The 22293-nt window shown below is 49.2% G+C and overlaps 1 long non-coding RNA gene across 2 annotated transcripts in view; it reads right to left on the bottom strand.

The window, feature by feature from the left end:
• Positions 1-1138: 1138 nt before the first annotated feature.
• LOC144510156 (uncharacterized) overlaps positions 1139-22293 on the bottom strand; it is a 183053-nt gene continuing 161898 nt past the window's right edge. For both annotated transcript variants that reach the window (XR_013500578.1, XR_013500579.1), the window contains exon 4: positions 1139-1217. This is a non-coding gene — a long non-coding RNA (uncharacterized LOC144510156). The remainder of the gene's footprint in view (positions 1218-22293) is intronic.

Genomic DNA, 22293 nt, shown 5'->3' with positions numbered 1-22293 from the left:
AATATCATTGTTCCGGCACATGTGTTCCTCCTCAAAATCAAAATAGAATTTTGAATGATTCTGCATGATGAACCTCCATGTAAGTCTCCTTCAGCTGAGGTGACAGTGACATGTTGGGTCAGGTACAGCATGGGCTAGATGGAGAATGGAGGTGCACTCCTTCATCAAGCACAAACTAGATGCAGAGCAAACCTCCCACCAAATAGTTCCAAAGGAAGTTGCCATGGTAGTCGGAACACAGCAGCTGACAGTGCAAGCACTTGAAACCGCTTTATCTTGAGTAAATAAAGAACAAAGAACAGTGCAGCATAGGAACAGGCCCTTCAGCCCACCAAGCCTGTGCAGACACCAGACACCTTCCTAAATTAAAGAGTTTTGGCCTCTACACGGTCCGCATCCCTATCTTCCCTGCCTAAAAACACGGTGAAATTGACAGAAGAGATCAGAGACTCAAAAGTTGTCAATCAAGCAATTTGTTCCCCTGGGGCTCTGGTGTTTCAGGTATCCGGGCTGTTCACCAAGAATACATAATGAGGCTTGGATGAGAGCCCAGAGATCCATTAGATCATCCGAGCCACGGGGAAAACATGGCATCGTTGACAGCTCTGGCCAATAAGAGTCACCCCTCTCTCATGGGTCAGAAAAAATTAAAGGGGGTGGGGAGCGGGTCAAGGACATTGGTCCTGTTGTGCTTCATCTCAACTCTTACCTTCCAGAATTCCATGGGTGAAACACAGAAGATTCCCACACCCCTCAGTTGTAACATGCATTTACTTTGCATTGGCAGGTACATTAATTATTCAGTCCAGATTTGACAGTATTTCTGTTCAGATTGCTTACACATTCTGTCGGCGCATTGGGAAGTCATGCTGCCTGCCTTCCTTTTGTACTTAAACCTTTTGCTGTCTTGTTCTGTTATTGTCAAAGGAGTTTAACTTCCAGGCAACAATATTGCATGAAGCACTTAAAGGAAGTATCTGCAGCTATGAAAGATGTAAGACAATTTCCTGCAAGCGACATGTACTCAGGGCTTCAAATACAAGGGCTCATCAAAAGGAAAGTTTGGCATCGCTTGCCTGGGTCAAGGTTAGCTTCAGACATACTCTGGATGACAAAACGGAAAGACCTTGACTTCAAAAGTCCGTGTGCCTCCGTTACAATTCTCTCCAAGGTGTCCCTGGCGGCATTTATCCAGCATTGCCTTTGCTACCCCACGCCTGGAAAAAAAAGGATCAGGGGAATTGGACATAATTAATAGAAAGGGCAAATATTCGAACAGTTTTTACAGATGCACCAGGAAAGCATCCTTTCAGGATGTATCACAGCTTGGTGTGGCTCCTCAGTTAGTAGGGGGCATTGATTTAAGATGCGAGGGGCAAGGTCTAAAGGAGATCATCATAGAATCATAGAAACCCTACAGTGCAGAAGGAGGCCATTCGGCCCATCGAGTCTGCACTGACCACAATCCCACCCAGGCCCTGCCCCCACATATTTACCCGCTAATCCCGCTAACCTACGCATCTCAGAACTCTAAGGGGCAATTTTTAACCTGGCCAATCAACCTAACCCGCACATCTTTGGACTGTATGGATGTATGAGATACGTTTTTTACACAGAGGATGGTGGGTGCCTGGAACTCGCTGCCGGGGGAGGTAGTGGAAGCAGACACGATAGTGACTTTTAAGGGGTGTCTGGACAAATACATGAATAGGATGGGGATAGAGGGATAGGGTCCCCGGAAGGGTAGGGGGTTTTAGTTCAGTCGGGCAGCATGGTCGGTGCAGGCTTGGAGGGCCGAAGGGCCTGTCCCTGTGCTGTAATTTGCTTTGTTCTTTGTTCCTGCTCTGCCCAAGACTGCAAGAAACTACAAAGGATTGTGAGCGTAGCCCAATCCATCACTCAAACCAGCCTCCCATCCATTGGCGCCGTCTACACTTCCCGCTGCCTCGGGAAAGCAGCCAGCATAATTAAGGACCCCACGCACCCCGGACATTCTCTCTTCCACCTTCTTCCGTCGGGAAAAAGATACAAAAGTCTGAGGTCACGCACCAACCGACTCAAGAACAGCTTCTTCCCTGCTGCTGTCAGACTTTTGAATGGACCTACCTTATATTAAGTTGATCTTTCTCTACACCCTAGCTATGACTGTAACACTACATTCTGCACTCTCTCCTTTCTTTCTCCCCTATGTACTCTCTGTAAAGCGTGCAAGAAACAATACTTTTCACTCTATCCCAATACATATAACAATAAATCAAATCAATTCAAGAGTTGTGAACTGTTGCAAGTTCTAACTTTAGACTAGAGGTTCTATCTGCCCCCACAGGCCGCCATGAAAGACCCAGTGGCATTATTTGACCCATATTATTCATACTAATACACGTGACAATAATAAATCAAATCAAATTAAAGAATAGCTTCTTCCCTGCTGCCATCATTTCGAATGGGCATACCATATATTAAGTTGATCTTTCTCTACACCCTAGCTATGACTGTGACACTACATTCTGCACCCTCGCCTTCCCTTTTCCCCTATGTACTCTATGAACGATATGTTTTGTCTGTATAGTGCGCAAGAAACAATACTTTTCATTCTATCCCAATACATGTGACAATAATAAATCAAATCCAAAATATCAAGTCAAAACCTGAGAAAACGGGCGGCTCAAGAGACTGTATGTTGGGGTCCTGGAGGTTCAGAGAGATCAACATTTGGGGCAAAATGTCTTGATAATTCTGTGTGGTTTTTTTCTGTATTTATTATCATCATAGGATCCCAACAGTGCAGAAGGAGGCCATTAGGCCCATCATGTCTGTACCAACCACAATCCCACCCAAGCCCAATTCCCCTAACCCCACCCCTGCTAATCCCCCTGACACTAGGGTCAATTTAGCATGGCCAATCCACCTAACCCGCACATCTTTGGAGCGTGGGAGGAAACCGGAGCATCCGGATGAAACCCATGCAGACATGGGGAGAACGTGCAGACTGCGCACAGACAGTGACCCGAGGCCGGAATTGAACCCGGATCCCTGGTGCTGAGAGGCAGCAGTGTTAACCATTGTGCCACTGTGCCACCGTGCCGCCCCCCCCCCTCCCCCCCCCACCCCGAGCGCTTCAGCTGATCTCAGCGCTGTCACCCTGAGCTAATAATAACAATAAAATAACATGCACTGATAGCACTGTTCTCCTCTCCGGGGCCAAGAATAATTTTGTTTTGAAAGTCAGAACAGGGCGCTCCTGGTTCTGTCAATATATTGGGAGGGCCCCTCAAACAGAACATCTTGAAAGCTCCTGATTTGAAAAGGACGCTGATTGTGACGCACATTCGGCAAGCTTTTGAAATACATTATTTTCCAAATTGCTTTGCATCAAAGTGATGACAGGAATTAAGTCAGTGCAGAAACAAGCTGCGCAGCTCAATTAGTTTCTGCTGGCACTTATACACCAGAAAAATCTCCTCGCATCCCACCTGCCTCCGTCTCCCTGTTCCCTTTTGAAAGCGTTGGGGCCCCGACCACTGCCCTGTATTGCAACCACTCTCTGAGTAAAGACATCTCACCCATTCACTGGAATTTTCCCCTCCCGCCCACCACCGGAATCATAGCGGGCGGACAGGGGGTGGGGGGAGGGGGTGGGAGGGGGTGGGGCAGTCCATAGAAAGGACAGTTGACCTTGGACGGGATTTTCCAATTTTGGGGTGATCATGACCAGAAATTCCCACCCATTATGGTTTTGTAAAGGGGAGGTCGTGTCTCACGAACTTGATCAAGTTTTTCGAGGAAGTGACGAAGATGATTGATGAGGGTAGGGCGGTGGATGTTGCTTACATGGACTTCATTAAGGCCTTTGACAAGGTCCCTCATCGCAGACTGGTGCAGAAGGTGAAGTCGCATGGGATCAGAGGTGAGCTGGCAAGGTGGATACAAAACTGGCTCGGTCAAAGAAGACAGAGGGTAGCAGTGGAAGGGTGCATTTCTGAATGGAGGGCTGTGACAAGTGGCATTCCTCAGGGATCAGTGCTGGGACCTTTGCTGTTTGTAATAGATATAAATGATTTGGAGGGAAATGTAACTGATTTGATTAGTAAATTTGCGGACGACACAAAGGTTGGTGGATTTGCGGATAGTGATGAGGACCGTCAGAGGATACAGCAGGATATAGATCAGTTGGAGACTTGGGCGGAGAGATGGTAGATGGCGTTTAATCCGGACAAATGTGAGGTAATGCATTTTGGAAGGTCTAATACAGATGGGAAATATACAGTAAATGGCAGAACCCTTAAGAGTATTGATAGGCAAAGGGATCTGGATGTACAGGTACACAGGTCACTGAAAGTGGCAACGCAGGTGGAGAATGTAGTCAAGAAGGCATACGGCATGCTTGCCTTCATCGGCTGGGGTATTGAGTTTAAAAATTGGCAAGTCATGTTGCAGCTTTATAGAACCTTAGTTCGGCCACACTTGGAATATAGTGTTCAATTCTGGTCGCCACACTACCAGTAGGATGTGGAGGCTTTGGAGAGGGTACAGAAAAGATTTACCAGGATGTTGCCTGGTATGGAGGGCATTAGCTATGAGGAGAGGTTGGAGAAACTTGGTTTGTTCTCACTGGAATGACGGAGGTTGAGGGGAGACCTGATAGAAGTCTACAAGATTATGAGAGGCATGGACAGAGTGGATAGTCAGAAGCTTTTTCCCAGGGTGGAAGAGTCAATTACTAGGGGACACAGGTTTAAGGTGCGAGGGGCAAGGTTTAAAGGAGATGTACGAGGTAGATTTTTTACACAGAGAGTGGTGGGTGCCTGGAACTCGTTGCCGGGGGCGGTAGTGGAAGCGGATACGGTCGTGACCTTTAAGGGGCATCTTGACAAATACATGAATAGGATGGGAATAGAGGGATGTGTTCCCCGGAGGCGTAGTGGGTTTTAGTTCAGTCGGGCAGCATGGTCGGTGCAGGTTTGGAGGGCTGAAGGGCCTGTTCCTGTGCTGTAATTTTCTTTGTTCTATTATCTCCGCAGGGCGGCACGATGGCACAATGGTTAGCACTGCTGCCTCACAGGACCGGGGTTCAATTCCAGCCTGTGTGTGAAGTTTGCACATTCTCCCCATGTCTGCGTGGGTTCCCCCCCACCCCCGGGTGCTCCGGTTTTCTCCCACAGTCCAAAGATATGCAGGTTTGATGGATTGGCCATGATAAATTGCCTCGTAGTGTGGATTAGCTATGATGGATGTGCAGGGCTGCGGGGATGGGGCTGGGGGTTGCGCCTGGGTGGAGCGTTCTTTGGAGGGTCGGTTTAGACTTGATGCGCCAAATGGCCTCCTTCTGCACTGCAGGGATTTTGCGGTTCTATGATCTAGGCTGTATCGCCCTTTCTGAATTTCAAAAATTGCCATCGGCAAGTCTTTGCTTTTCTTCAGTGAGAGGAACCAACCTTTAATCTTTCCCAACAGCTGGAAGGTCTTAGTTCTGGACCCAGCCTTGCCTATCTCATCATTTTGCACTTCGCACAATACCCGGTGGCTGTGGAAACCAGACCTTTTCACAATAGTTTCCCGTGCAGCCCGTGTTAGAATGTAACCGGTGACAACTTTGTATTGGATGTAATGTGACCAATGGTAACAGGCTGCAAGGGTCAGCTGACCCAGTAAACCATGGAACCAATCACAGAAGGATGTAATAGTCAGCTGACCTGCTGACTCATGATAAATAAGAACCTGTTTGGAATTGTGGGGAGCTTGGAGTGGCCCAGGGCGAGGCCCCAAGTTTGAAGTAATGAAGTTTCTTTATTAAACCCTTTCTTTGATTTATCAGTTGGAGTAAGTCTTATTATAATTTGATTGTCTGCATTTGAAGAGTTCCTTCTGAACAATCAACCCAACTGGGTCCTGTACAACTTTACCATCACTTCAATACTTTCAAACACACTCGTTTTCAGCTCTGTTCCAGTCCTGAATTGTTATTGCATGTCCACCATCTACAAGTCAAGGGCAGCAGTGTGATGGAACTCTCTATTGGCCTGAATGAATGCAGTTCAACACCAGAACAAAGGAGCCCGTTTGATTGGCACCCCATCCGCCACAATGAACACCCACTCCCTCCACCACTGACGCACTGTTGGCAGCAGTGTGTGTACCATCTACAAGATGCACCACAGCAACTCACCAAGGCTCCTTAAGCAGCGCCTTCTAAACACGCCACCTCGGCCACCGTGAAGGACAAGGGCAGGGGATGCATGGACACACCAGCTCCCCCCGCACCCCCCCCGTCCAAGCCACGCACCATCCCGACTTGGAAATACATCGGCCGTTCCTTTGCTGTCGCTGGGGTCAAAATCCTGACACTCCATTCCAGTCAGCTCCCGGCGGGGGAGCGGGAGCAGGGTGTACCGACGCTACAGCGACTGCAGCGGTTCAAGTAGAAGACGCACCACCAACCTGCTGAAAGGGATGGGCAATAAAAATGCTGGTCAAGTCAGCAACGCCCGCATCCTGTGAGTGAATAGAGGATATGTATGTCTGAGGTCCCACGCATGGCTTATGAAGAGACGGAGAAGAATAGAACTGTACGAAAAGGAGAAGGGAAATATTTCAAGGATTTAAATTTCAAAAGCTGTCAAGAAAATATTCTGTGGGCTTACTATTATAAATAAATGTGACTGAAAAGTAAATCACCAACTGTGGTGCTGACTCTTTGAAAGAGCTCCAATTAGTTCTACTCCTTGCTGTTTTCCCATAGATTCTCTTCAAGTGCTCATCTGAATGGCTTTCGAAAGCTGCTGTTGAATCTGCTTCCACCATTCTTTCAGGCCACATGTTGGTTGTCTTAGTTTCTCTCCTCTGACAAGTTAAATCTGTGTCTTCCAGTTACTGGTCCTGCTACCAAGGGGAGAAAACGTCTCCTTTTCCACCCTGAGCCACGTTATGGGCGGCACGGTGGCACAGTGGTTGGCACTGCTGCTTCACAGCGCCAGGGAGCAGGGTTCAATTTCCGGCCTCGGGTGACTGCCTGTGTGGAGTTTGCACATTCCCCCCCGTGTCTGCGTGGGTTTCCTCCGGGTGCTCCGGTTTCCTCCCACACTCCAAAGATGTGCGGGTTAAGTAGATTGGCCATGCTAAATTGACCCTTAGTGTCAGGGGGACTAGCTAGGGTAAATGCATGGGGTTATGGGGATAGGGCCTGGGTGGGATTGTGGTTGGTGCAGACTCGATGGGCCGAAGGACCTCCTTCTGCACTGTAGGGATTCTATGAAAAGCAAAATCCAAATGGAGGCCCGTGGATGTGGCAGGAATTCCAAATGTCGCTTCACCTTGACAATAGAATAATACATTTCACACGGCTGCATACCACTTGAGAAAGCACTTTTATTTTATTCATTCGTAGGTTCATCCCTAGTTGCCCTTGAACTGAGTGGCTCGTTCAGCCATTTCAGTTGGGCAGTTGAGAGTCACCACATGGCTGTGGCTCTGGAGTGACATGTAGGCCAGGCCAGGTAAGGACAGCAGATTTCCTTCCCTAAAGGAACCAGATGGGTTTTTCCGACAATCGGCAATGGTTTCATGATCATCCGCAGATTCTTAATTCCAGGCATGTTTTATTGAATTCAAATTCCACCATCTGCCTTGGCGGGATTCGAACCCGAGTCCTCAGAGCTGAGTCTCTGGATTAATAGTCTAGTGACAATGTCTTTTGGTCATCGCCTCTCGCTGTCTTGGCATGGGCGAAGCTGCACAGGGTGTGCTGGCTTTATCATGGCCAGAATATTATGCAGCTTGAGTGCGCGCGTGTGCACGGCTCCCTAGGTCAGCACACACCTGTGCCATGTTTCCCTCAGCGGGCAGGCGCGCCCCAGAGTCAGAAGCCTGCCCGCCAACAATCGAACAGGCAATGTAGTCCATTGAGAGGCCAACTGAACACAATCTTACATGGCCCTGTCTGCTTTTACAACTGGTGTGGACGGTGGGGGGGGGGGGACTGGCCAGCAGGCCTTTATGCTGTAGCTACAACCTCGGTCCTGGGGCGGGAAGAACTGTCCGACTAAAATAAAATTAACAAACGTGTCTGGGGACTGAGGTTTGTGTTTGGTGTTCTGGGGACATTTCTTACTTGAGAAAGGATATACTGGCACTGGAGGGGGCACAGAAGAGATTCAGTAGGTTGATTCCGGAGTTGAGAGGGTTGGCTTCTGAGGAGAGACTGAGTAGACTGGGGCTAAACTCATTGGAATTCAGAAGAATGAGGGGAGATCTTATAGAAACATAAGACTATGAAGGGAATAGATAAGATAGAAGCAGGGAGGTTGTTTCCACTGGCGGGTGAAATCAGAATGAGGGGGCATGGCCTCAAAATAAGGGGGAGCAGATTTAGGATTGAGTCGAGGGGGAACTTCTTCCCAGAAAGGGTTGCGAATCTGTGGAATTCCCTGCCCAGTGAAGCAGTTGAGGCTACCTCATTGAATGTTTTTAAGGCAAGGATAGATACATTTTTGAACAGTAAAGGAATTAAGGGTTATGGTGAGCGGGCGGGTAAGTGGAGCTGAGTCCACAAAAAAATCAGCCATGATCTTATTGAATGGTGGAGCAGGCTCGAGGGGCCAGATGGCCTCCTCCTGCTCCTAGTTCTTATGTTCTTTTCTCAGTGCCCGTGACTCTTCCTGCCCTCCCTGGGCAGCACTCAGCCTTTCCCAGAGCCATTTCATGCTGGGGGAACCATCAGTTGGTGAATCCGTGTGTAATTGTGACCAATCGTGGCCGGAAATGACTTTCGTGTTTGCTTTCAGGTCCTCTGCATGTGCCCGTCCGAGAGGCATAAATTTACGCATTGAAGCCAAGCCTCAATGTGAAATCAGGAAGATTGCACACTCAGGAGGAACGTTCCGAAGGATTGCTTCCTGTCCCAGGGGAACCGCCTGACTCTGCTGTCTGCAAAACTAACTCGAACATTAACTCCGCGGCAAGCTCCCCCTCGCAATCCAGAACGGCTGTCGAAGAAATCTGGCAGATAAGAGGTCCTAGAATCCTACAGTGCAGAAGGAGGCCATTCGGCCCATCGAGTCTGCGCCGACCGCAATCCCACCCAGGCCCTATCCCCATAACCCCATGTATTTACCCTAGTTAGTTCCCCTGACACTAAGGGGCAATTTAGCATGGCCAATTCACCTAACCTGCACATCTTTGGAGTGTGGGAGGAAACCGGAGCACCCGGAGGAAACCCATGTAGACACGGGGAGAATGTGCAAACTCCACACACACACACACAGTGACCCGAGGCCGGGAATTGAACTCAGGTCCCTGGCGCTGTGAGGCAGCGGTGCTAACCGCTGTGCCACCGTGCCCAGATATCACGTCAGCGGAAAGAATTCCGTCTCCCTGCAAGGAGAACCGTGTCGAAGCAGATAGACCGGTCGGTCTTGAATGAATATTTGTGTAGCGCACCAGAAGCCCGCGGGACTGCGAAGCCACCACCACCCCCCCCCTCCCTTCCTCCCCACCCCCGTCCTCTTTCAGCTGGTACAGGTTAATAGCAGGAGCCAAACAAGAGAGACGTGCTACACACTGGACAGTCTGTTCAGCGTTGAAATAAGATCGGAGCCTTTGATGATGAGCTGGGATAATGATTCGGCAGCAGAAAAAAGAAGATAAGTGCAGATGCCGGGAGACCGCAAGAAAGCGCTGCATCTACTCAGCATCTCAGCAAGGTACTTGGTACATTTCAGATCATAATCTCCGGCCCATTCTTCCGATGGAAGCTATTGCTGATTACACTGCCATTCTCATTTCCACCTCCTCCGTGAGAACAGTGGTTCCCAATCTTTTCTGTGTCACGTCACACCCCTACACTATCTAACGGAAAATATAAGGCACACCTCCTAATTTCTCTGCCTTCTCCCCTTGCTGGGAACTCCGCTTCTAACTTCCCCCTGTCCTCTCGTCTGACTTTTGTTTAACCTCTCGCCTGTCTCACTCTCTCGTGCTTCTGCCAGGAATCATAGAATCCCCCCCACAGTGCAGGAGGAGGCCATTCGGCCCATCGAGCCTGCACCGACAACAATCCCACCCACGCTCTATCCCCGTAACCCCAGGTATTTAGCCTCACTAGTCCCCCTGACATTAAGGGTCAATCTAGCATGGCCAAGCCACCTAACCCGCCTCCCCCCCCATCCCGAATTGCCCTGGAGGGGGTTAGGAGCCTTCTTGAACCATTGCAGTCCATGTGGTACAGGTACAGCTCAGCACTGTTTGGAAGAGAGTGTTATAGAATCATAGAATCAGTGCAGAAGGAGGCCATTCAGCCCATCGAGGCTGTATCGACAACAATCCCACTCAGCCCCTATTCCCGTATTCCCTCACTAATCCCTCTGACACTAAGGGGTCAATTTTAGCATGGCCAATCCACCTAACCCACACATCTTTGGACTGTGGGAGGAAACGGGAGCACCCGGAGGAAACCCACACAGACACGGGGAGAACGTGCAAACTCCACACAGACAGTGACCCAAGCCGGGAATCGAACCCGGATCCCTGGTGCTGTGAGGCAGCAGTGCTAACCACGGCGCCGCCCAATTTTGCATCCTTCTTGAGTTTCGCTTTTTGTGCGAGCAAATTGGACCTTTGTCCTCAGCTCTGGGTCCCATTGGTCAATGCGCATGGGCCTGACCAATGTAAAGATTCTAAATTGCGCGTCTGCAGCTCTTTCCCAGCTGGTGCATGCACGGGTGGTCCGTGATCCATCGAGTCTTGGAGATACGAACCACAGAGCTGAAGATGAAGATTCGTTTGAGGTTGATGACATGAATTTTGAATCACTTTGAATCTTTCTTAATGGCACACTTGGTGTTTCTTCATGGCATACCAGGCTGGTTGGAAACCACTGCTCTGGACACATGGCAACACGGTGGCATGGTGGTTAGCACTGCTGCACCAGGGACCCAGGTTCGATTCCCGGCTTGGGTCACTGTCTGTGCGGAGTTTGCACATTCTCCCCGTGTCTGTGTGGGTTTCCTCTGGGTGCTCCGGTTTCCTCCCACAGTCTGAAAGATGTACTGGTGAGGGTGCATTGACCCGAACAGGCGCTGGAGTGTGGCTACTAGAGGAATTTCACAGTAACTTAATTGCAGTGTTAATGTAAGCCTTACTTGTGACGAATAAATAAACTTTAACTTTAATCTCTTATGTTGCACTTGTGTCGTTTGCCGTATTTACGCCACCATCCCTTTTGTTATTCAATCTCTCTTGCCTTCCAGTCTGGGGGAGTCCAGAACCAGGGGTCAAAGTCCAAGGACACAGAATAAACCTTTGAGGACTGAGATGAGGAGAAATTTCTTCACCCAGAGTGTGGTGAATTGGTGGAATTGGCCACCATGGAAAGCAGTTGAGGCCAAAACACTGTTTTCAAGAAGGAATTCAATGTAATTCTTGGGGCGAAGGGGTTAAAAGGATATGGGGGGAAGGCAGAATCAGGTTATTGAGTTGTATGATCAGCCATGATCATAGATAGAATCGTAGAATACCTACAATGCAGAAAGAGCCATTCGGTCCATCGAGCCTGCGTTGACAACAATCCCACCCACATTCTATCCCCATAACACTAAGTGTTTACCCTGCGTTCCCCCTGACACTAAGAGGCAATTTTGTAGCATGGCAAATTCATCTTATCTGCACATCTTAATGAATGATGGGACAGGCTTGAAGGGCCGAATGGCCTACTTCTGCTCCTGTGTTTCTATGTTTCGATGATGCATTTTGCTCCATCCTCCCTTCCCCTTCCTTTAGACTTCCTTCAAATCAGTTGCATCCCTGACTTTCTCCATTTTCAATGACAAGGTCATCAAACTGAAACAATAACTCCGTTTCTTGCTTGAGAGATACGTTTTGGCCTGCTGAGGAGTTCCAATATTTCCTGTCCTGATTTGTGAATAGGAATGCCACACATCCTTCACCAGGGCTGGGGAAGGTACTAAAAGTGTCATCCAGACTCGAAACATTGGCTCTATTCTCTCTCCACAGATACTGTCAGACCTGCTGAGATGTCCCAAGGTGTCCTAAACTTGATTTTCAAGTTTGCTGATGACACCACCATTGTGGGTCGGATCTCAAACAATGACGAGATGGAGTACAGGAAAGAGATAGAGAATCTGGTGAATTGGTGCGGCAACAATAATCTCTCCCTCAATGTCAACAAAATGAAGGAGATTGTCATCGACTTCAGGAAACATAGTGGAGAACATGCCCCTGTCTACATCAATAGGGACGAAGTAGAAATGGTCGAGAGCTTCAAGTTTCTATGTATCCAGATCACCAACAACCTGTCCTGGTCTCCCAATGCCGATACAATAGTTAAGAAAGCTCACCAATGCCTCTACTTTCTCAGGAGACTAAGGAAATTTGGCATGTCCGCTACAAGTCCACCAACTTTTACAGATGCACCATAGAAAGCATTCTTTCTGGTTGTATCACAGCTTGGTGTGGGCTCCTGCTGTGCCTAAGACTGTAAGAAGCTACAAAGTATCGTGAATTAAGTCCAGTCCACCACTCAAACCAGCCTCCCATCCATTGACTCTGTCTACACTTCCTGCTGCCTCGGCAAAGCAGCCAGCATAGTTAAGGACCGCAAGCATCCCGGACATACTTTTTTTTACACCTTCTTCTGTTGGGAAAAGATACAAAAGTCTGAGGTCACGGACCAACCGACTCAAGAGCAGCTTCTTCCCTGCTGCCATCAGACATTTGAATGGATCATTAAGTTGATCTTTCTCTACACTTTAGCTATGACTATAACACTACATTCTGCACTCTCTCATTTCCTTCTCTATGAATAGTATGCTTTGTCTGTATAGTGCGCAAGGAACAATACTTTTCATTGTATACCAATTCATGTGACAATAATAAATTAAATCAAATCAACATTTTTTGCTTTTGTTTAAGCATGACAGAAGGTGGCCATGAAAATAGTGGATGCGTTGGTTGCCATCTTCAAAAAGGAAAAACATTCAGAAATAAACCCAGCAAATTGGAGGGTGGCAAATTTGTGGCAAGTGGGGCAGGATGGTGGCACAGTGGTTAGCACTGCTGTCTCACAGCGCCAGGGACCCGGGTTCAATTCTGGCCTTGTGTCACTGTCTGTGTGGAGTTTGCGCATTCTCCCCGTGTCTGCGTGAGTTTCCTCCGGGTGCTCCAGTTTCCTCCCACAATCCAAAGATGTGCGGGTTAGGTTGATTGGCCATGCTAAATTGACCCTTAATGTCAGGGGGATGAGCAGGGTAAATATGTGGGGTTATGGGGATAGGGGCTGGGTGGGATTGTGGTTGGTGCCAACTTGATGGGCCGAATGGCCTCCTGCACTGCAGTGATTCTATGATTCTAAACCAGCTAATCAAATAAAGGGAGGGAGGAAGAAAATAGGGAATTACAGATCGGTTCACCTGAAATCAGAAGTAGAGAAAATGGTAGAGTCTGTTATAAAGGATGATTTAACAGGACATTTAGAAAATGTCACTGAGATTAGACAAAGTCAGTGTAGATTTATGAAAGCGAAACCATGTTTGACAAACATACTTGAGTTTTATTTTGAGGACATAACTGGCAAGATGGATAAGGGAGATCCCAGTGGGTGTGGATTTTCAGAAGACTTTTGATAAAGTCCCACATGAGAGGTGAGTGTGCAAAATTGCAACCCATGGGATTGGGTGTAATATATCAGCGTGGATTGAGGATTGGTCAGTAAACAGGAAACAGAGCGGGTAGGAATTTTCTGCCACTGTTTTCAGTGAGCGGGAAACCCGGAGGGGGCAGAGGATACGACAGGAATCCCAAAATGACATTTACCATGTGGGGGAGTTGCTGTTGAGATTGCCCCATCCCCCCACCAATTGCATAATTGGTTCCCACCATGAGAGGTCGGGGACCCCATTACCATACATTTGATGAACGAGGTCCCCTCATTGTATTAGCTCTCCCAGGTAAGGATCTCCCTCCCCGCCCCAACGGTGTGGGTGTTGGCAGGCTTGGCAACAGATTCTGACAAATGGAATAGAATAGAATAGAATCCCTGCAGTGCAGTAGAGGCCATTTGGCCCATCAGTTCTGCACCAACTCTCTGACAAGAGTATCTTACCAAGGCCCTCTCTCCAGCCCAATCCCTATAACTCCACGCAGTTCCCATGCTAATCCATCCAACCTACACATTTTGGGACACTAAGTGGCAATTTAACATGGATAATCCACCTGACCTGCACATCTTTGGACACCAAGGGTCACTTTAACATGGCCAATTCGGAGGAAACCCACGCAGATGTGGGGAGAAGGTGCACACTCCACACAGACAGTCACCCAAGGCCGGAATCGAACCCGGGTCCCTGGCGCTTTGAGACAGCAGCGTTAACCACCGTGCCGCACCCCCCCCCCCCCGCCCCTCCCGGGATCTCGTGAATGGGGCACATCAGGGTGGGGAGGAACATGTTCAGGCAGTAGCTTGGCACTGTCCCTGGCACTTGCCACTGGCTCTGATCCTTGGCACTTTTCCCTGGTCCATGTGGGAAGATGGTTTCGGGGTTAGGGGGTCTTGTGTCCATGGTGGCGGGGGCGGGGGGGGGGGGGGGAATTTCTGGTGTGGGGGGATTCCATTCAATGGGGAGGGTTCTTTTATTCATTTGTTTGTGTTTTTTGATTGGGGCTCCTTTTAAAAAGGACGATCTCTCAGGAGGTATCTTTCATTCAGAGCCCGCACCGCCAGTCTGCTGTGGTGGGACCCACCTCCAGGGTAGCTTTCTTCCCCCAGAGTGCCTGAAAACTCAGCAGCAAAAATCAGTGGCATAACCGCCGGTCTGCACGCCGCTTTTGCCGCCCAAGTCGACATTCGGGAGAAAAGAAATGAGAAAATTCCGCTCAGAGAATCGGAAACTTGTGAGAAATTTAAAACTGAGGTGTGACCAGACTGGGAACGAGCGCAGGTCGGCAAGGGTAACAGGGTTAAGAAGGAAATGGGACTTGGGTGCAGCTTAGGGCGTAGGAAGCAGAGATTGAGATGAACACGAGTTCGCGTCAGCTGAAGGTGGGCCAGAGGAGCTTCTGGAATAACCAAGTCCAGACGTAACCAAGGTGTGGATGAGGGTTTCGGTGCAGCCTTGGCATATAGCCTCAATATGAACCATCCAATGAACGATTTCTCATTGATACTGGTATTCTCCCATTATTCATTCGCGGGACATGGGCGTCGCTGGCTGGGCCAGCATCTATTGCCCATCCCTAGTTACCCTTGAACTGAATGGCTTGCTAGGCCATTTCAGAAGGCAGTTTGAGAGTCAACCGCATTGCTGTGACTCTGGGATCACATGTAGGCCAGACTGGGTAAGGACGGCAGATTTCTTTCCCTAAAGGGACATGAGTGAACCAGATGGGTTTCCCCGACAATCGACAATGGTTTCATGGTCATCAGTAGATTCTTAATTCCAGATTTTTTTTTATTGAGTCCAAATTCCACCATCTGCCGTGGCGGGATTGGAACCCGGGTCCCCAGAACATGAGCTGAGTTCCTGGATGAATAGTCTAGCGATAATACCACTAGGCCATCGCCTCCCCCATGAAGAAGACAGCAACTTGAAATGTGAGTGTGAAGCCAGAGTTGTCCAGCATGGATTAATATGAAATCAATAAGCAGTGCATATCAAAGCTATTGCAAATCCTCCCCATGCCAGGCATCACAGCGTTTCAATTTTCCATTCATAACTGCTCCTTAGAATAGAATAGAATCCCTACAGTGCAGAAGGAGGCCGTTCGGCCCATCGATTCTGCACCGACCACAATCCCACCCAGGCCCTATTCCCACAACACCATACATTTACCCTAGCAAGTCCCCCCTGACACTAAGGGGCAATTTAGCATGGCCAATGCACCTAACTTGCACATTTTTCGGACTGTGGGAGGAAACTGGAGCACCGGAGGAAACCCACACAGACACGGGGAGAACGTGCAAACTCCGCACAGACAGTGACCCAAGCCGGGAATCGAACCCGGGTCCCTGGCGCTGTGAAGCAGCAGTGCTAACCACTGTGCCGCCCGTTCCTTCCACATGCCTTCTATCCCACACTCGCTTTCGCGCTCACAGCATTGTCAGCCCGGCTCCATTCACCCAACGATGCCACTCTTAGATAATGTTCCTGCTCTCTGATTCACAATGCAGAATTTCCACCCTCCAAGCACTTAATTTCGCAGCTGGAAACTAATTAACTTCCAGCCCAGTTCAGATAGCAACATGCTCCGCGTAACATCATTAATATTTATCAAAGGTAAGGAAATAATCTCGTCTTAATCCCTTGAATTCAGCAAAAGGACGGATCTTCAGTGATTAAAATAGTGGATCATTTTCCCAGGTCATGTTGCAGTCAACCATTGCTCTATCAATCACCTGAGTCCTTGTGTTTGAACCAAGTATCAAGCCCATGCAGGAACAATGGGCTGAAGGTTCTCCTCCTGCGCTGCATAATTCTCTGATGAGGGAAACAAGTCTCTCAAATTAAAATTTGTTTGTTAATTAAATCTAGTTGGAGTGCCTCTAGACATGAATATTGACCCCATTCCAAGATGGCTCTTTAAGGACATAGAGTCATCGAGGTTTACAGCATGGAAACAGGTCCTTAGGCCCAATTTGTCCAGGCCGCCCTTTTTTCTAAACCCCTAAGCTAATCCCAATTGCCCACATTTGGCCCATATCCCTCTATACCCATCTTACCCATGTAACTGTCTAAATGCTTTTTAAAGGACAAAATTGTACCCGTCTCTACTACTACCTCTGACATCTTTCATGTTCCTCCAAACAGAGCTCCGTCTCTGATAGGTGACACCCCCCCTCCCCCCCAATCTCTCCACCTCTCCCATTTCTCTTCACTAGTCAAGAACTGCTGCGATTGGTGCCCCTTTGGAGACCTATCCCCCGTTCTTCGTGAACTTGGATTACAGCAATCCTCGAATTCCTGCATGTTTTACCTGGTGAAGCACGTAAGATCCTGAGGGATCTTGAAAAAGTGAATGTGGAGAGCATGTTCCCACATGTGGGAGAAACCTTTCTTTTCTTCATTCGTGGGACATGGGCGTCGCTGGCTGGCCAGCATTTATTGCCCATCCCTAGTTGCCCTTGAAAAGGTGGGGGTGAGCTGCCTTCCTGAAACGCTGCAGTCCATGTGTTGTGGGTTTGAATCCCGCCACAGAAGATGGTGGAATTTGAATTCAATTGAAAAAAAAATCTGGAATTAAGAATCGACGAATGACCACGAAAGCCATTGTCAACTGCCGGAAAAACCCATCTGGTTCACTCATGTGCTTTAGGGAAGGAAATCTGCCATCCTTACCTGGTCTGGCCTACATGTGACTCCAGAGGCACAGCAATCTGGTTTGACTCTTAACTGCCCTTGGGCAATGAGGGATGGGCAATAAATGCTGGCCAGCCAGCGACGCCCAAGTCCCCCGAATGTGTAAAAGAACAATAAGTTGATTCAAAATTGGCAATGTTATGAAAGAACATCATATTTTCCTGCTCTACCTGGTGAGAACAATATAATCCACTTCATGAAGGATGCATCACCTCTTCAGTTTACGGAAAAGCAATGTCCTGATTATGAGGAAGATAATGAATTTTGTGTAGTGACACCAGCTACATTGGTGTAATTTCCTCGACAAAGTGCTTTGCCCTCAAACTGCGCAAAAAAGCTTTCGCTCGTGCTGACTCAGTTCCTGTCTGGTCAATTTCGTTTCCAGCTCCAATATCCCCCCACCCACCACCCCGGGATAGAAAGCATCCTTTCCAGATGTGTCGCAGCTTGGTATGGCTCCGGCTCTGACCAAGACCGCAAGGAATTACAAAGGGCCGAGAATGAAGCCCAGTCCATCACGCAAACCAGCCTCCCAGCCATTGACTCGGTCTACACTTCCTGCTGCCTCGGCAAAGCAGCCAGCATAATTAAGGACCACACGCACCCCGGTCATTCTCTCTTCCACCTTCTTCCTTCGGGAAAAAGATACAAAAGTCTGAGGTCACGTACCAACCGACTCAAGAACAGCTTCTTCCCTGCTGCTGTCAGACTTTTGAGTGGACCTACCTCGCGCTAAGTTGATCTTTCTCTGCACCCGAGCTATGACTGTAACACTACATTCTGTACTCTCTTCTTTTCTTCTCTATGAACGGTATGCTTTGTCTCTACAGTGTGCAAGAAGCAATACTTTTCACCGTAGACTGATACATGTGACAATAATAAATCAAATCATTAGTGTGATTTTAGAGAAGGTGTTACACAACATTGACAGGCAGTACCATTCGGTAGTGCCTTGACCTTCACCTTGGGGCGCAAGAGCCAGTGCTGCCATTGGCTTTCAAGCCCTGCCTGCCACAGGATCCTCTGGTCCCATTGATGGCATCCATCCCCCCCCAACCCCAACCCTACCCCCACCCTCCCAACCTCACCCTCCCACTCCCACCTGACCCCCCCCCCCCTCCCCCACTGGAGGAAGCAATTGGTATGTGACCTTCTGTATCATTTTTCCGATGGAAGAAGGTGGGAGAGAGAATGTCCGGGGTGAGTGGGGTCCTTAATTATGCTGGCTGCTTTGCCGAGGCAGCGGGAAGTGTAGACAGAGTCAATGGATGGGAGGCTGGTTTGGTGATGGATTGGGCTACATGCACAACTCTTTGTAGTTTCTTGCGGTCTTGGGCAGATCAGGAGCCATACCAAGCTGTGATACAACTGGAAAGGATGCTTTCCACGGTGCATTTATAGCTGACATGCCAATCGCTGTTGCTGGGTGCTGGTGTTGGAGGGAGTGAATGCCATGGCATATGAGGGGCTGCTTTGACTGGATGGTGTCCAGATGATCAAGGGCGGGAGGGAGAAAAATTGCTGGTGGAAATATTTTTATTTTGAGTTAAAGGCTGATTATTAACTTGGTGTCATGCATCCCCCAGTCATTGGAGGAGCAAGTTTTTGCGATCAATATTTGATTCAATAAAACTTTCTTTGAAATGTCACTTCTCATTTCTAAACCCTCGAGCTGTATTGATGCAAATAAGCTAGCAGAATTAAACAGCACAAAACAAGTTCCCAACTGCTTATCAACTGCTTCCAGACTATCATTAGAGGACAATAAGAATGTAAACAGTGCAAAGAAACAACTTGCTTCTTACATAAAACTTGCAGTTGGTAAGTGAGTCCACACTTCAAAGATAAGCCCCTTAAATGTACGGTAGATCTTTTTTCCTGAGCTGATTTTGGTCTGTAGATTCACTCGCTCATCCTGAACAGAAGGATGAGATTGCTTTGCATGGGGGGCATATGTGATGACTTCAGGCAGGCAAATGAAGTTGGCCTGTGAGAGTATGAACTCCCTGACTGAGTCCGACAGACTGCACAACCTTTTCAGTTTTCTAAAAAACCTTTTATTGACGTTTTGTTTGCACTTCAGCCCCACACTCCTGATCTACGGGCACCCGTTCCGGGGGGGGGGGGGGGGGGGGGGGGGGGGGGGGGGGGGAGGCAGAGGACCCCCTCGTGAACCTGCACCTGGGCCTCGCAAGGTGTTCCATCTACAGGTCCAGGCAGCGGGCGATCGAGGGGGCAGTCCAATCTGACTGTCTGCCCCTCTACCACGGCTACACTCGTGGAGGGGTGTCCCTGGAGAGGTAGCATGCGGTGTCCGAGGGCACCATAAATGCCTTCCGGTGCCTGCTGGGCACTCCAGGGACTGGGATGTATTATTGACCCCTTTAATTACATTTTAATTTGATGTTTTACGTTTCCTTTCCGCTTTGTCTTTTGTTTCGGGCAGTTCCCCTCCTTTTAGGGAGCTGCCCTTTTTGAGTTTGTTTATTTGGTTCAAAACAAAAGATGTCCCTGATTGAGTCCTAATTGATGGCCCAATCAGGGAGCCTCATGTTCCCAATTTAAAGCAGGTGTGTCAGTCTCTCTGCCTGCTGAAGCAAGGAGCACTCTGTTGTATAGTATGTCTTGTAAATGAAGGAACTTTAGGTGACGGGACCTCCACCTCTGTGGATTTATTGCAGTATAGTTCCTACGTTAACTCACTCATGTCCAACTGGCTCCCAGATTCACCCCACTCCAGTCCCTGAGTTCAGCCTCCAAGCCGATGCTTCACTGGAGCGCTGGGTAAATGCAGCCTTGCCAGAGGTGCCAAGTTTACCCTCACCCGAGTCACGATTGTGATGCACAAGCGTGACTTGCGTGTTCACACGGCACCTTCAGAAAGTCCCACGGCGATTGACGGGAAACGCCTCTCACACACGTGTCGGTATCTAAATGTGAGGACATTGGGCGCGATCTTACTGCCCGTTTCCCGCCACGCTCCCGCTGCAGCGAGGTCGGAGAATTTGGCGGCCAGCGGGATGGGAAAATCCCGCCGGTGCGAACGGTGGCAAGATCCCGGCCAGGGTGGTCAAAAAGGAGCGAGATAAAGAGAGGGGTAGAGAGCAAATCCCAGACTTGGTCGCTGGAGAGGTACGCGGACCTGAAAAGGGGTAAAGAATGCTTGAAAAGTCACAGCCTCACTCATCAGCGTTATTCGAAAACAAACCTCGGGGCTTGCGGGGGAGTAGGGGTGGGGTGGGTGGGGGGAGTCGTGTGTTGCCTTGAGACAGCTGCGTGTGAGTTCTTATAACTGGAAACGTTTAACTGTGCCAATCTTTTGCAATTATTGAAAGAGGCTGTGGTTGGAAGGCAGCCCAGTTTATCATGAGGGATAAATACTCGTAAGACATTAAGCAGCAAGCCCATATGCCACAGAGAAAATGAGCACACACTTGCTCTGGCTTCCATCAGTAAAGGAAGAGAGAGAGCTGTCAGAAGACGGCAGCGGAGGGGTGGGGGTGACGGTGGGGTGGTGGGGGGGGGGGGGGGGTGATGGGAGCGGAGGGATGGCTGAGGGCCTCGGCGGCTGAGAAGCGCAGAGATATTGGAGGGACGCAGGGCTGGAGGGAGAGGGGGGGAATGCGGAGTGCCCACAGGGGGATTTGAAAACAAGAGTGAGAAGTTTAAAACCGGGGCCAAATCGAATGGTCAGAAAGTGTGTAGAGGTGGACGCGGACGAGGTGCGATCTCGGATGAGGGATGCTGAGTTCCCGGAGATACCCGGATGTACAGGGCCACTGGGAAGTGTAACATAGAATCGCTACAGTGCAGAAAGAGGCCATTCGGCCCATTGAGTCTGCCATCGACCACAAACCCACCCAGGCCCCATTCGCATAACCCCACATATTTACCCTCTTACTCCCTTGACATGATGTGGAGTTGCCGGCGTTGGACTGGGCTGGGCACAGTAAGTAGCCTCACAACACCAGGTTCAGGTCCAACAGGTTTATTTGATAGCACAAGCTTTCGGAGCGCTGCTCCTTCATCAAGTGACTCACCTGATGAAGGAGCAGCGCTCTGCGGAAGCTCGTACTACCAAATAAACCTATTGGACTTTAACCTGGTGTTGTGAGACTACTTACTGTGACTCCCTTGACACTAAGGGGCAATTTAGCCCTCTGACAGAGTATCTCACTCAGGCCCACCCCCCCCACACTATCCCCATAACCCCTCACATTTAATCCCTCGAACCTACACATCCTGGGACACCAAGGGGCCAAATTTAGCATGGCCAATCCATCTAACCTGCACATCTTTGGACTGTGGGAGGAAACCGGAGCACCCGGAGCAAACTCACGCAGATACGGGGAGAACGCGCAAAAACTCCACACGGACAGACAGTGACCCAAGGCCGGAATCGAACCCGGGCCCCTGGCGCTGTGAGGCAGCAGTGCTAAGCACTGTGCCACCCCAATGCTTTGTCACCATTTCACAGGAGGCTTTGCGACAGTTTCGAACCTTCTCACTTTTCAGTTCCCTGGGTAGTTTTCTTCAAATTAATGTCTTGGCCCTTGTATTTCTTCCAACGAGGTTCCTTCTCCCCCCCCCCCAACCCGTCCCCTCCCTCCCCTTCCACCCCCCTCCCCCCCACCACTTCTCCTGCCCAGCCACTCATAGGAATTGATGCGTTAACCTACTCAGGCCACTTGTGAATCTGTTCAGACTGGTTTGCAGAGCCGTACGGACAGAGCTTGCAGCAGGAATTGTGTGACAGATGGGGAGGATAATAATCGGTGACTGTTGACACCACAGCAGGAAGCAGTGAGTGGGGAATAGTTACGTCACGCAGTTAGGTACACAAAATCATCCACTTACGACTGTGTGGTCTCCCAGTGTGATGGATGGCAGGTATCACTGAAACACCTTTGTGTGGGTGAAAAACTGTGAT

This window comes from Mustelus asterias, chromosome 22 (genome assembly GCF_964213995.1).
Source record: "Mustelus asterias chromosome 22, sMusAst1.hap1.1, whole genome shotgun sequence".
NCBI lineage: Eukaryota > Metazoa > Chordata > Chondrichthyes > Carcharhiniformes > Triakidae > Mustelus > Mustelus asterias.
This window is presented reverse-complemented; position numbering and strand designations above follow the sequence as displayed.